The sequence below is a fragment of the Triturus cristatus genome, chromosome 9 (genome assembly GCF_964204655.1).
Source record: "Triturus cristatus chromosome 9, aTriCri1.1, whole genome shotgun sequence".
Lineage (NCBI taxonomy): Eukaryota > Metazoa > Chordata > Amphibia > Caudata > Salamandridae > Triturus > Triturus cristatus.
This window is the reverse complement of record NC_140592.1, coordinates 14,267,870-14,282,019: the sequence shown is the minus strand read 5'-3', so window position 1 is coordinate 14,282,019 and position 14,150 is coordinate 14,267,870. Positions and strand designations below refer to the sequence as shown.

General features: G+C 51.6%; 1 protein-coding gene across 2 annotated transcripts in view; it reads left to right on the top strand.

Moving 5' to 3' along the window:
• SHQ1 (SHQ1, H/ACA ribonucleoprotein assembly factor) overlaps positions 1-14,150 on the top strand; it is a 260,154-nt gene that overhangs the window by 230,434 nt on the left and 15,570 nt on the right. The window lies entirely within an intron of this gene.

Below are 14,150 nucleotides of genomic sequence, written 5' to 3'. Positions count from 1 at the left end.
TACTCTACATGTTTGTATTAAGATGACCCCTGCTGTTGTTGCCGTCTTCTGATTACAGGCCACTGAAGGCATAGATTGAGGTAGCGGAGGCCTTGAGTGTTCACCATATTATTATTGACATCAAAAGTGAGGTCTTTTATAAAGGTTACTACATGAGGATGAGCTCAAAGTACAGGGAATGAGTGAGACAGGATATGCGAATGAGCCTTGGCTTAGATCATGGGATCTGTGTGTTCATTCCATTTAATGCATAACTCTGGTGGTTCTCGCCATGCTGCTTCATGACCTCCTCTGGTGGTACTCACCGTGCTTTTTGATGACCTCTTCTGGTGGTACTCACCGTGCTGCTTGATGACCTTCTCTGGTAGTACTCACCATGCTGCTTGAGGACCCTCTTTGGTGGTACTGAAAGGCTTTTTGATGGCCTCTCCTGGTGGTACTCACCATGCTGCTTGATGACCTTCTCTGGTGGTACTCACCATGCTGCTTGAGAACCTCCTCCGGTAGTACTCACCATGCTGCTTGATAACCTTCTCTGGTGGTACTCACCATGCTGCTTGAGAACCTCCTCCGGTAGTACTCACCATGCTGCTTGATGACCTTCTCTGGTGGTACTCACCATGCTGCTTGATGACCTTCTCTGGTGGTACTCACCATGCTGCTTGAGATCCTCCTCCGGTGGTACTCACCATGCAGCTTGAGGACCTCCTCTGGTTGTACTCACCGTGCTGCTTCATGACCTCCTCTGGTGGTACTCACCGTGCTGCTTCATGACCTCCTCTGGTGGTACTCACCATGCAGCTTGAGAACCTCCTCTGGTGGTACTCACCATGCTGCTTCATGACCTTCTCTGGTTGCACTAACCATACAGCTTGATGACCTCCTCTGGTGGTACTCGCCATGTTTCTTGATGACCTCCTCCGGTGGTACTCACCATGCTGCTTGAGGACCTCCTCCGGTGGTAATCACCATGCTGCTTCATGACCTTCTCTGGTTGCACTCACCATGCTGCTTGATGACCTCCTCTGGTGGTACTCATCGTGCTGCTTGATGACCTTATCTGGTGGTACTCACCATGCAGCTTGAGGACCTCCTCTGGTGGTACTCACCGTGCTGCTTCATGACCTCCTCTGGTGGTACTCACCGTGCTGCTTCATGACCTCCTCTGGTGGTACTCACCATGCAGCTTGAGGACCTCCTCTGGTGGTACTCACCGCGCTGCTTGAGGACCTCCTCTGGTGGTACTCACCATGCTGCTTCATGACCTTCTCTGGTTGCACTCACCATGCTGCTTGATGACCTCCTCTGGTGGTACTCACCATGCTTCTTGATGACCTCCTCCGGTGGTACTCACCATGCTGCTTGATGACCTCCTCTAGTGGTACCCACCCTGCTGCTTGTGAACCTCTTCCAGTGGTACTCACCGTACTGCTTGAGGACCTCCCCTGGTGGTACTCACCATGCTGCTTGAGGACCTCCTCTGGTGGTACTCACCATGCTGCTTGATGACCTTCTCTGGTGGTACTCACCATGCAGCTTGAGGACCTCCTCTGGTGGTACTCACCTCGCTGCTTGAGGATCTCCTCTGGTGGTACTCACCGCAATGCTTGAGGACCTCCTCTGGTGGTACTCACCATGCTGCTTGAGAACCTTCTCCGGTGGTACTCACCATGCTGCTTGATGACCTTTTCTGGTGGTACTCACCATGCAGCTTGAGGACCTTCTCTGGTGGTACTCACTGCGCTGCTTGAGGACCTTCTCTGGTGGTACTCACCATGCTGCTTCATGACCTCCGCTGGTGGTACTCACCATGCAGCTTGAGGACCTCCTCTGGTGGTACTCACCGCGCTGCTTGAGAACCTCCTCTGGTGGTACTCACCGCGCTGCTTGATGACCTTCGGTGGTACTCATCATGCTGCTTCATGACCTTCTCTGGTTGCACTCACCATGCTGCTTGATGACCTCCTCTGGTGGTACTCACCATGCTTCTTGATGACCTCCTCTGGTGGTACTCACCATGCTGCTTCATGACCTTCTCTGGTTGCACTCACCATGCTGCTTGATGACCTCCTCTGGTGGTACTCACCATGCTTCTTGATGACCTCCTCAGGTGGTACTCACCATGCTGCTTGATGACCTCCTCCAGTGGTACCCACCCTGCTGCTTGTGAACCTCTTCCAGTGGTACTCACCGTACTGCTTGAGGACCTCCCCTGGTGGTACTCACCATGCTGCTTGAGGACCTCCTCTGGTGGTACTCACCATGCTGCTTGATGACCTTCTCTGGTGGTACTCACCATGCAGCTTGAGGACCTCCTCTGGTGGTACTCACCTCGCTGCTTGAGGATCTCCTCTGGTGGTACTCACCGCAATGCTTGAGGACCTTCTGCGGTGGTACTCACCATGCTGCTTGAGAACCTTCTGCGGTGGTACTCATCATGCTGCTTGATGACCTTCTCTGGTGGTACTCACCATGCAGCTTGAGGACCTCCTCTGGTGGTACTCACTGTGCTGCTTGAGGACCTTCTCTGGTGGTACTCACCATGCTGCTTCATGACCTCTGGTGGTACTCACCATGCAGCTTGAGGACCTCCTCTGGTGGTACTCACCGCGCTGCTTGAGAACCTCCTCTGGTGGTACTCACCGCGCTGCTTGATGACCTTCGGTGGTACTCACCATGCTGCTTCATGACCTTCTCTGGTTGCACTCACCATGCTGCTTGATGACCTCCTCTGGTGGTACTCACCATGCTTCTTGATGACCTCCTCTGGTGGTACTCACCATGCTGCTTGAGGCCCTCCTCCGGTGGTACTCACCATGCTTCTTGATGACCTCCTCTGGTGGTCCTCACCGTGCTCTTTGATGACCTGCTCTGGTGGTACGCACCATGCTGCTTGAGAACCTCCGCTGGTGGTACTCACCATGCTGCTTGACTCTGGTACTTGAAAAATAAAGGTGATAGAAGTGTGTGTTATGATTGTGTCTGAGATTCTAAAGGGTTCAATGACTTCCTATAGTATCGATAATAGTTCCGATACCTAATAGCAAGAAATACTGGATCGCTCCCACAGCTGTGCGCTGTCGTTATATCAAAGTAACACAAGAAGGGAGTGAAGAGGTAATGCTCAAAGGAGCAGACGAGGTGGATACGTCCTCCTCAAGTTATATTGTCAAAAAACAAAGGGATCCACCCTTATGGGAAAGTATAGAAGTGTTCCTCCAGATTACGTGTGTCTCCTACAATGGTGGAAAGCACACAGCTGTGTTTAAATACCCCTCACCCACCAAAAGGACCCTTGGTGGCATGCTTCATCATCGGGGTCTTCCCGCCCCGCTGCGGGACGGGGCGTGCTGCGACCTACGACTACGTGGGAGCACTGGTTATGAAAAACAGTACTATCTATGGTGTAGGAGTCCGAGTGGAAGGGTCAGAAGTGAGTGAATGGTGAATAGTGAAAAATTAAAAAATACCTGGCTCAGTGGAAAAAATAAATGTTAATGTTCATTTGAGCTGGTATCTTTAAAAGAGGGAATGAGCTGGAGATACTATGCTTTAATGAGCAGTGTCTCCTGTGTCGACGTGTTTCGACGCCCTCCCCTGGCTTCTCATCAGGACCTAGAAGAGATCCCTTCTACACTTGAATCAAAACAACTGCGTATTTACATATAATCCTAACTAAGTGGTGCACATTTATTTAACATGCACAGTATACTATACCCCAGTAGGTATATTGCTGAATGGGTTCTGGAAGAATAAAAACAGAGTTAAAATAACATAACACATCCAAACTGCGCCATATGTGGTTTTGACCTGTAAATAAAAGTGATGTATTTCTGTGATATATATTTTTCTTATCTTTATGCGTTATAATTGGTCATCTGTGCTGCGTTATGCCGGCGAGATGGGACAGTACAAAAACATACACACACAAAACATAAAACACACTCTATATCTAAGGACCGCGTGGTGTGCGTGTCCATATGATAAGTATAACTGAGAGTATCTGTTAAATATAGCTCTCCTTCAAAAAACAGTTTAGTGACAGATAAAGAAGGCCCCAAAGTTTAGGCTGTTCACGTACTCTTATATCGCCAGATAATGCCCCATGAGCCTTCAGAACGGGAGGGAAGGGGGACCTAGAGTCAGACACTGTTAAAAGAAATTGAAAAAGAAAAGGAACTGTTGGTTCTGAGATCCCTCCTAATTGAGCAGCGTTGCACTGTTGCAAATCGGCTGTGCCGTACTTACAATAACAAGGTTACCGCCTCACCAGGACACTGCCTCGCCGCGGCTCCGTGGAACATTGAGCCAGTGTGGGCAGTGTCCTTAAATACTGAGCATAGTTGGTAGTTTTGCCGCAAAAAAAACTGCACTAATTGGTACAAACACTAGACCGTCAGAAAATCCAAGCTGGTGACCTAGAATGGCACTTCCGGCTGAATGTGTTTGTTCCTCACTTCCTGTTGCTCAAGGGTGTTTGTTCCTCACTTCCTGTTGCTCAAGGGTGCCTGTTGTATAGCCCTAGGAGCGAAAAAGACTAGTACGCTAACTAAAAGGACACTACCTCTTCCAAACAACCATTCTAAATCAGCCGTTCAATCAAAAACAACATTTTGGGCCGGCTGTGGACACTGCTCTTGAAAAAATGAAAAAAGATACAGAGACTGCTAAGCCCATGGGAGCGTTGCAGTCTCCGCAAGCGTGTGGCTCCTTTTGTCGCCTCCAAGAACGTGGGCACAGATAGCTCATCTTCCTTTAAAAACACCACCCAAACATCCCCCAATAGAGGATATTTCAGAGGAGGTTACAGAGGGAACAACAGTAAAGGGAGAGGCCGAGGTAACCACAACACTCGTACCTCCCCTGCTGCTAAACAGTGACTTCCCTCCACTCCCCCCAGAGCATTCCACTCCGGTCGGGGGAAGATTAACACAGTTCCTACCTGTCTGGAAATCCATCACAACAGACAAGTGGGTAAGACAATTTATCAAGTATGGTTACTGCCTGGAACTTACAGCTACCCCCCCAAACATACCACCCAGACAGCGTCCAATGTCCGCAGACCATCTTACACTTTTGAAACAAGAGGTTCACTCACTGCTTCAAAGCACGCCATAGAGCAAGTCCCCTTACTACACCAGGGAACAGGGGTTTACTCCCTGTATTTCCTAATCCCCAGAAAGAATGTGACCCTACGGCAATTCTCGACCTCAGACCCCTCAATCAGTATATACACTCAGATCATTTTCATATGATCACTCTACAACAGGTGCTTCCACTACTACAACAAAGAGACTTCCTTGCCACACTAGATCTCAAGGACGCCTACTTCCACATTCCCATACACCCTGCTCACAGGAAGTATCTAAGGTTCGTACTGGACAGTCAACACTATCAGTTCAAAGTCCTTCCATTCGGAGTCATCACTGCTCCAAGAGTGTTTACCAAGTGCCTTGCACTAGTAGCAGCACACTTACGAAGACAACAGATCCATGTCTTCCCGTATCTGGATGACTGGCTAATAAAAGCCAGATCATTCAACCAGTGTGTCCAACACACTCTTCAAACCGTCCAAACACTACACAACTTGGGGTTCACAATCAACTATACCAAGTCGCACCTTCAGCCCTCTCATGTACATCAATATCTGGGGGCCACAATAAATACTTCCACAGCTCTAGCATATCCCAGCCCAGCCAGGCTAGCCAGCTCTGCTCACCAAATTTCAAATCCAACACACTCTCCCAGCCAGAGTGTTCATGCAACTCATAGGCATGATGGCATCTTGCATATTTATTGTACCTTATGCAAGACTTCAAATGCGCCCCTTACAAGAATGCCTAGCACATCAGTGGAACCAGGCTCAAGGACAACTTACAGATCTGGTGTTGGTGGACAGCCGCACACATCGCTCTCTGCAGTGGTGGAACACAGCAAACTTATCCAAAGGGCGGCCGTTCCTCAAGCCTGTTCCACAGATAGTACCAACAACAGACGCATCACTCACAGGGTGGGGAGCCCATCTCCTCAACCACACGACACAGGGCAAATGGACCACTCAACAAAAAGTGCTCCATATCAATCACCTAGAACTAGTAACAATATTCCTAGCACTAAAATCATTGCAACTCCATGTACAGAACAAGGCTGTCCTCATCCGGACGGACAACATGACAGCCATGTATTACATACAGAAACAAGGAGGCACACATTCTCTCCAGCTGTCCCAGCTCGCACAGAACATTTGGAGATGGGCCATCCCACAAAACATATACCTGCTTGCACAACACCTTCCAGGAGTTCACAATCAAATTGCGGATCTGTTAAGTCGACAGACACAACAGATTCACGAATGGGAACTGCATCCCGAAGTTCTTCTACCATTCTTCCAAAGGTGGGGCCAACCAGACATAGATCTATTTGCCAGATACGAAAATGCAAAATGCCCAACCTTCGCCGCCAGGTTTCCACACCCACTGTCCAAGGGCAATGTGATATGGATGAACTGGTCAGGCAGATTTGCGTACGCTTTTCCGCCTCTCCCACTGATTCCCCTAGTGGTACGCAAGCTCCGACAACAATCACTAAAAATGATCCTAGTGGCTCCCACATGGGCACGCCAACCGTAGTTCACAACACTACTCGAACTCTCACTAGTCCCACACCAAAAACTACCCCTCTCCCTATCACTACTAACGCAGAACCATGGAGAGATAGTGCACCCCGATCCAAAGCAACTGACTCTCGCGATCTGGCTCCTGAAGTCCTAGAGTTCGGTTACCTTAACCTTCCACCGGACTGTATGAACCTCATTAAAGAGGCCAGACGCCCCACTACTAGAGCCTGCTACGCAGCAAAGTGGAAAAGATTCGCCATTTACTGCACTAACAGTCATATCGATCCACTGGACGCGTCCTTCCAGAACACCATTTGCTACTTACTACATTTGCAAAGATGTGATTTGGCATACTCATCCATACGACTACATCTCGCAGCGCTTGCCGCTTACTTACAAAACAGACAACACTTGTCACTCTTCAGAGTCCCTGCGATCAAAGCCTTCATGGAAGGGCTTAAAAGGATTATTCCTCCCAGATTACCACCCTCTGCGGTGTGGAATCTCAACATTGTACTTACTAGGCTCATGGGACCCCCATTTGAACCTCTGCATAAATTGTAAACTTCAGTTCCTCACATGGAAAGTATCTTTCCTTATTGCAATCACTTCTCTCAGGAGGGTATGTGAGATCCAGGCTTTAAGCATACAAGAACCCTTCTTACAAATACATCATAAGAAAGTGGTTCCCAGAACAAACCCAAAATTCCTGCCTAAAGTCATTTCTGCATTTCATCCTAATCAATCTGTGGAGCTACCGGTGTTTTTTCAAAACCCGGACTCCGTAGCAGAGAGAGCTCTCCACACCGTAGACGTCAAAAGAGCTCTACTCTATTACATGGACAGGACTAAATCCTTTTGCAAAACAAAACAATTGTTTGTAGCTTTCTCTCCACCGCATAAGGGTACATCTCAAAAGCTGGGATTCACGATGGATCATTAATTGTATCCAAATATGCTACCAAAAAGCCAAGCGCATATTATCAATTCCCCCTAGAGCGCACTCAACACGCAAACTAGGGGCTTCCATGGCATTCTTAGGGAACATTCCCCTAGAAGACATTTGTAAGGCAGCGACATGGTCTACAACACTCACCTTCACTAAACACTATTGTGTTGAGGTGCAAGCCAAGCAACAAGCTTCTGTGGGCCAGGCTGTTCTTAAAACACTTTTTCAAACTACTGCAACAGATACAGGTGACCACCGCTAGGGGAGATACTGCTGTACAGTCAATGCATAGTGTACAATCTGCAGCTCATATGCCTCGAACGGAAAATGCTACTTACCAGTATACATCAGTTCTTGGCATGTAGAGCTGCAGATCCTCACACACCCACCCACCTCCCAGGAACCTGTATATGTTCCAGTACTATCTTACTTAGATATACACACATGGACATCTCTTTCTTTTCTACAAACTCCATCATTTCCCATCATGGCGAAAAACAATCTGAGGATGGAGTCGATGCCCAGGCGCACTATCGTCCAAGGGAGGAGTCACCTATCTCGTGACTACAAAGACTTCTTCCAAGACAACAACAAGGTGCAAGCATCCGAGCCCAACACCGGATGGCGATCTAATGCCAAGTGTGAGGATCTGCAGCTCTACATGCCAAGAACAGATGCATACTGGTAAGTAGCATTTTCCTTGTGTGGAGCAGTCTCTTTTCAGGGCTCAAGAACCAATCATCAGGGACTCGTTCAGTGTCCAGATAAAGGAAGCTTCGCTATCAGGTTGGTGGTTACAGGAGTCGACGGCTGGGGGTCACGGCGGAAGAGGGTACCTTGGAAGCTTCTAGCCAATATTGAAAGTACCTTCCAGCAGGACAGAGGTTAGACTCGTTCAGAGTAAACTTGACAGATGTTGTGAAGTCTGTCTTTGAAGTGAGAGTCAAAGGACTGAAATCTGAGAGTTTTGAGAGAGGGAGACACTGTGGAGACTAGTTAGTACCTCGGTGCTGTGGAAGCAAAGGAGGGCGATGGGAGGGATTGTCGAAGAACTGCAGGGATGCTGAGGAGGGTATTAAAGAGACGCGTAACCATAGTAAGGCATACGTACATTATAGGAGTGTGTATGATTGGAGCTATTATTCTTTCTTGTGAAAGTCTTTGACCTGTGGATAGAGTGATGAAGAGAAATGGAAGATATTCTAGAAGAAATGTAAAGGCAATGTAGAGATATGTAAATACATTGTAGGAGGGGTTGTATGAAGGAATACAGTATGAAGTGTTAGCAGTGGAGAAGGAAAGGATGTGGGTGTGAGGTTTGTGGGGCGCCCAGGCAGCAAGGGAATGCAGAGGAGAGAAGGTTTTGTCTGAAGGAGCGAGGTGTGAACTTTTCATGGGTGGTCACTTTATGACCAGCAGTTGTTTGCAGAGGTGCAGGTATGAGCAGGAGACCCATTGACGCGTGCATTTAATACAGCTGTGTTTTAATTTAGTAGCGCGTTCGCCTCATTGGTGGTGTCCATGCACCAACCACAGAGGTGAGTGTGCAGTGAACCCCACTCTCCTTAGAGGCCTCCATCCATCAAGTTTCTTCTGCACGGTGCTTGTGAGGAAAGTCCCTCCAGAACTGTGCTTTTGGCAGCTTTGCCATCTAATCTTTCACTAATTTTAATTAAACGTCTACAACATCTCCAGATATGAAATCTTCCTTCTTTGTTTACCATGGATTGTGTCGCTATCTCCATATTCGTGTGCAGCCCTCACAACCCCTACCCGGAGAGCCCCTTCTACCCCCATCCAGCTAGTTTGTGGCTGCTTTTGGCACCGAGGGAACTGATCATCAGATTGCGGTGTTCATTTAAGATGTTCTGGCAGAAACGTCTGCCAGAGTGACAAAGGTGCCGTCGCACCCTCCTCCACTCGCAGCGTTAAGAATGTCGGCGGTTGACGTGAGATGCCTGTTGCCTCCCTTATCGGCGTGTGTCCGCATCCTCATGTAATCTGTGGCTTGTTTTTGCTTCAAACGGTACCCCCACTGTCTGCTGCCTCCGTGGCCGCCCTGCCTGCTGCCTCCGTGGCCGCCCTGCCTGCCGCCTCCGTGGCCGCCCTGCCTGCCGCCTCCGTGGCAGCCCTGTCTGCCGCCTCCAGGGCCCTGTCTACCGCCTCCAGGGCCCTGGCTGCCGCCTCCAGGGCCCTGGCTGCCGCTTCCACGGCCCTGGCTGCCGCCTCCTTGGCCGCCCTGGCTGCTGCCTCCACGGCCCTCTCTGCCGCCTCCACGGCCCTCTCTGCCGCCTCCACGGCCCTCTCTGCCGCCTCCACGGCCCTGCCTGCTGCCTCCGTGGCAGCCCTGTCTGCCGCCTCTGTGGCAGCCCTGTCTGCCGCCTCCGTGGCAGCCCTGTCTGCCGCCTCCGTGGCAGCCCTGTCTGCCGCCTCCGTGGCAGCCCTGTCTGCCGCCTCCAGGGCCCTGGCTGCCGCCTCCAGGGCCCTGGCTGCCGCCTCCAGGGCCCTGGCTGCCGCCTCCACGGCCCTCTCTGCCTTCTGCCTGCTGCCTCCAAGTGATGTGCACAAGGCGGGAGTGACATCTGTGGGAGCAGTGGGGCCACCTGGATGAGACAGACGGGTAATGTGGAGTGATGGTTGGATAAACTGGGACTGATGGATGGACGTGTCGCACTGATAGATGTAGGGGCTGCTGACTGACAGCCACGATCATTCACTGCTTAGCACTCGAGCTCTCAGTGGAGCGCGCATCCCTCCTCCGGGAGGGCTCCCTGCCCTCTCTCCAGCTGTCGCCGTGACATGCCACCACGGAGCTCATCGGAGGGAGGATGAAAGGGGCCTGGTGACTGCTGTCATATTTCACAGCCGGATCCCGTGCGCTGAGAGAGGGAGGAAGGAAGGGATGGAGGGAGGGAGAGAGACAGAGAGGGAAGAGAGAGAGAGTGAGAGTGAGAGACCGGGTAGGGGAGAGAACGAGAAACAGAGAAGGGGGGGAGAGGAGATTGAGAGGGGAGGGAGGGAGAGAGAGATAGAGTGAGTGAGAGGAGAGTGAGTGAGAGGGGAGTGAGTGAGAGGGGAGGGAGAGTGAGTGAGAGGGGAGGGAGAGAGAGAGAGACAGAGAGGGAAGAGAGAGAGAGAGTGAGAAACAGAGAGGGGAGAGAGAGAGAGAGACAGAGAGGGAAGAGAGAGAGAGAGAGTGAGAGGCCGGGAAGGGGAGAGAACGAGAGACAGAGAAGGTGGGGGGGGGGAGATTGAGAGGGGAGGGAGGGAGAGAGAGATAGAGTGAGTGAGAGGGGAGGGAGAGTGAGTGAGTGAGAGGGGAGGGAGAGTGAGTGAGTGAGAGGGGAGGGAGAGTGAGTGTGAGGGGAGGGAGAGTGAGTGGGAGGGGAGGGAGAGTGAGTGAGAGGGAGGGGAGGGGGTGAGAGGGGAGGGAGAGAGAGTGAGGGGAGGGAGAGAGAGTGAGGAGGGAGGGAGAGAGTAAGAGGGGAGGGAGGGAGGAAGGGAGAGAGAGTAAGAGGGGAGGGAGGGAGAGAGAGATAGTGAGAGGGGAGGGAGAGGGAGAGTGAGAGGGGAGGGGGGAGAAAGAGGGAGGGGAGAGAGAGAGAGAGGGGAGGGAGGAAGAGAGAGAGAGAGAGGGGAGAGAGAGAGAGTTAGCGGGGAGAGAGAGAGAGTGAGAGGGGAGGGAGGGAGAGAGAGAGAGAGAGGGGGGAGAGAGAGAGTTAGCGGGGAGGGAGGGAGAGAGAGAGTGAGAGGGGAGGGAGGGAGAGAGAGAGTGAGAGGGGAGAGAGAGAGAGTTAGAGGGGAGGGAGGGAGAGAGAGTGAGAGGGGAGGGAGAGAGAGTTAGAGGGGAGGGAGGGAGAGAGTGAGAGGGGAGGGAGAGAGAGAGAGAGAGAGTGGGAGGGAGGGAGGGAGAGAGAGAGACACAGAGAGGGAGGGAGGGAAGAGTGGGAGGGAGGGAGACAGAGACAGGGAGGGAGGAGAGAGAGAGAGAGAGAGAGAGAGAGAGAGAGAGAGAGAGAGAGAGAGAGAGAGACAGAGGGAAGAGAGAGAGAGAGAGTGAGAGACCGGGAAGGGGAGAGACAGAGAGACAGAGAGGGGAGGGGGGAGATTGAGTGGGGAGGGAGGGAGAGAGAGAGTGAGAGAGAGAGAGGGGGGTAGAAGGAGGGATAGAGAGGGGGGAGAGAGAAAATGGAGAGAGGGAGGAGGGAGGGAGCGTCAGAGTGAGAGAGGGAGGGGCGAGACAGAGAGGGAAGAGAGAGAGGGGGATAGAGGGAGAGAAAGGGGGTAGGGAGAGAAAGAGAGCGGGGGAGGGGGAGAGAGGAGGGAGGGACAGAGAGTGATAGAGGGAGGGGGGAGAGAGGCCGGTCTTGCCGCGTGCGGATCTGAAGCTCCCAGACTTCTGAAAGGCTGGGAAAGAAGCAGTCGCGTGTGCACGAGCACCTGTGTACAGATCACCCAGCCCCTGCGTGTGCACGAGCACCTGTGTACAGATCGCCCTGTCCCTGCGTGTGCACGAGCGTCTGTGTACAGATCACCCTGCCCCTGCGTGTGCACGAGCGCCTGTGTACAGATCACCCAGCCCGTGTGTGCCAGAGCTCCTGCGTGTAGACGAGCGCCTGTGTACAGATCACCCACCCCCTGCGTGTGCACGAGCACCTCTGTAGAGATCACCCACCCCTGCGTGTGCACGAGCACCTGTGTACAGATCGCCCAGCCCCTTCCCTCCAACACGTGTGCACGAGCGCCTGTATACAGCTCACCCTGCCCCTGCGTGTGCACGAGCGCCTGTGTACAGATCACCCAGCCCCTGCGTGTGCACGAGCACCTGTGTACAGATCGCCCAGCCCCTTCCCTCCAACACGTGTGCACGAGCGCCTGTGTACAGCTCACTCAGTTCCTGCGTGTGCACGAGCGCCTGTGTACAGATCACCCTGCCCCTGCGTGTGCACGAGCGCCTGTGTACAGATCACCCAGCCCGTGTGTGCCAGAGCTCCTGTGTGTGCACGAGCGCCTGAGTACAGATCACCCAGTTCCTGCGTGTAGACGAGCGCCTGTGTACAGATCACCCAGTCCCTGCGTGTGCACGAGCACCTGTGTACAGATCACCCAGCCCCTGCGTGTGCACGAGCACCTGTGTACAGATCACCCACCCCTGCGTGTGCACGAGCACCTGTGTACAGATCGCCCAGCCTATTCCCTCCAATACGTGTGCACGAGCGCCTGTGTACAGCTCACCCAGCCCCTGCGTGTGCACGAGCGCCTGTGTACAGATCACTCAGTTCCTGCGTGTGCACGAGCGCCTGTGTGCAGATCACCCTGCCCCTGCATGTGCTTGAGTGGTTTTGCTGGTGTCTGTGTATAGCGCTTCAAGGCCCTGCATGTGCACATGTCGACGCTGTCCGCGCCTTCGTGCACAGCCCCCCGTGTCTGCATGTGCACGATTGGTGCAATCTGCCCTTCCTGCCATGAGGTGTGAAAGGCACCATCTAGCCACACTGGGGCCTGTTCACAAACTGCATGTTGTCGTATGCTTGGCAGTACAACAGTAGCGCTGCTCGGGCAGCACAAGTGCTATTCACAAACCTACATGCGGCGACTCCGCCTCTCCTACCTGTTCTGTGCTGAGATCTCCGCGCTGACCGCGCAGACCTCTGGGCCCGTGAATCCGCCTTTAAGTAATAAATGTGGAAGGGACGGGGGAGTGGCCTGAAAATGGGGAATACGGACTACTGAATGGGGGGGCTTTGGGGTGGAGTAAGGAGGGATTTATGGAGGGTCATGGAGACGTTTGGGGAGGGACAGACACACACGAAAGAGTTATCACACACACTGCTATTCAGACAGTGCACTTAAAGTTACTACAGCTGAAAAGAACCGAAAGCACTTACAGCTCAGACCTGGAGTAAGCCTAGCAGCACATGGCCAACACTGGTGCTGCTGCACCACCTGCCCTTCGAAGATACTGAAGGCAGGGACGTAAATAGAACCTCCTAGGAAATGTGATAATACATTAATGTATTTCTACTTTTTAAAATGATGTACACATTTAATGTGAAAAGAAAGTATATGAATGAAAGGTAAATATTTTATTTTAAACTATTTAAATTACTTTTCTTATTTAAAAATAAATGTAAGTTTTTTTTTTTTTTTTTAAATAATTTCATTGTCAATTCAGTATAGAATTGTAAGACATTTTTAATACCAAATATTAAATATAAACATTGTACTTTCGGGAGGTTTTCTTTTTAATAACCCTGTTGCCAAATAGTTTTAATTTCATATATTTAAATTTAAATCTTTATTTGTAAATGAAGTTTCGTGCCGTAGCCGGCTGTTGCTAGCGCGCATTGATCTGGGTGGGACTGCAGGTTCCGTCGTGCCCTTGAGGTGGGTGGTAGAAGTGAGCGGAGGCATGTCTTCTTACTGGGAGGCTGGATGGCGAACCGATTTCTGCCCCACATACAATCCAGGGGGGCTTTTACGACGCCTATCAGCAGTGATGGCCTGTTGGGTGGGTTTACCCTTGCTCATGGGTGGAGACTTCAGTGCAGGAGAAGACATGGCCTCCGACAGGTCCCACCTCCT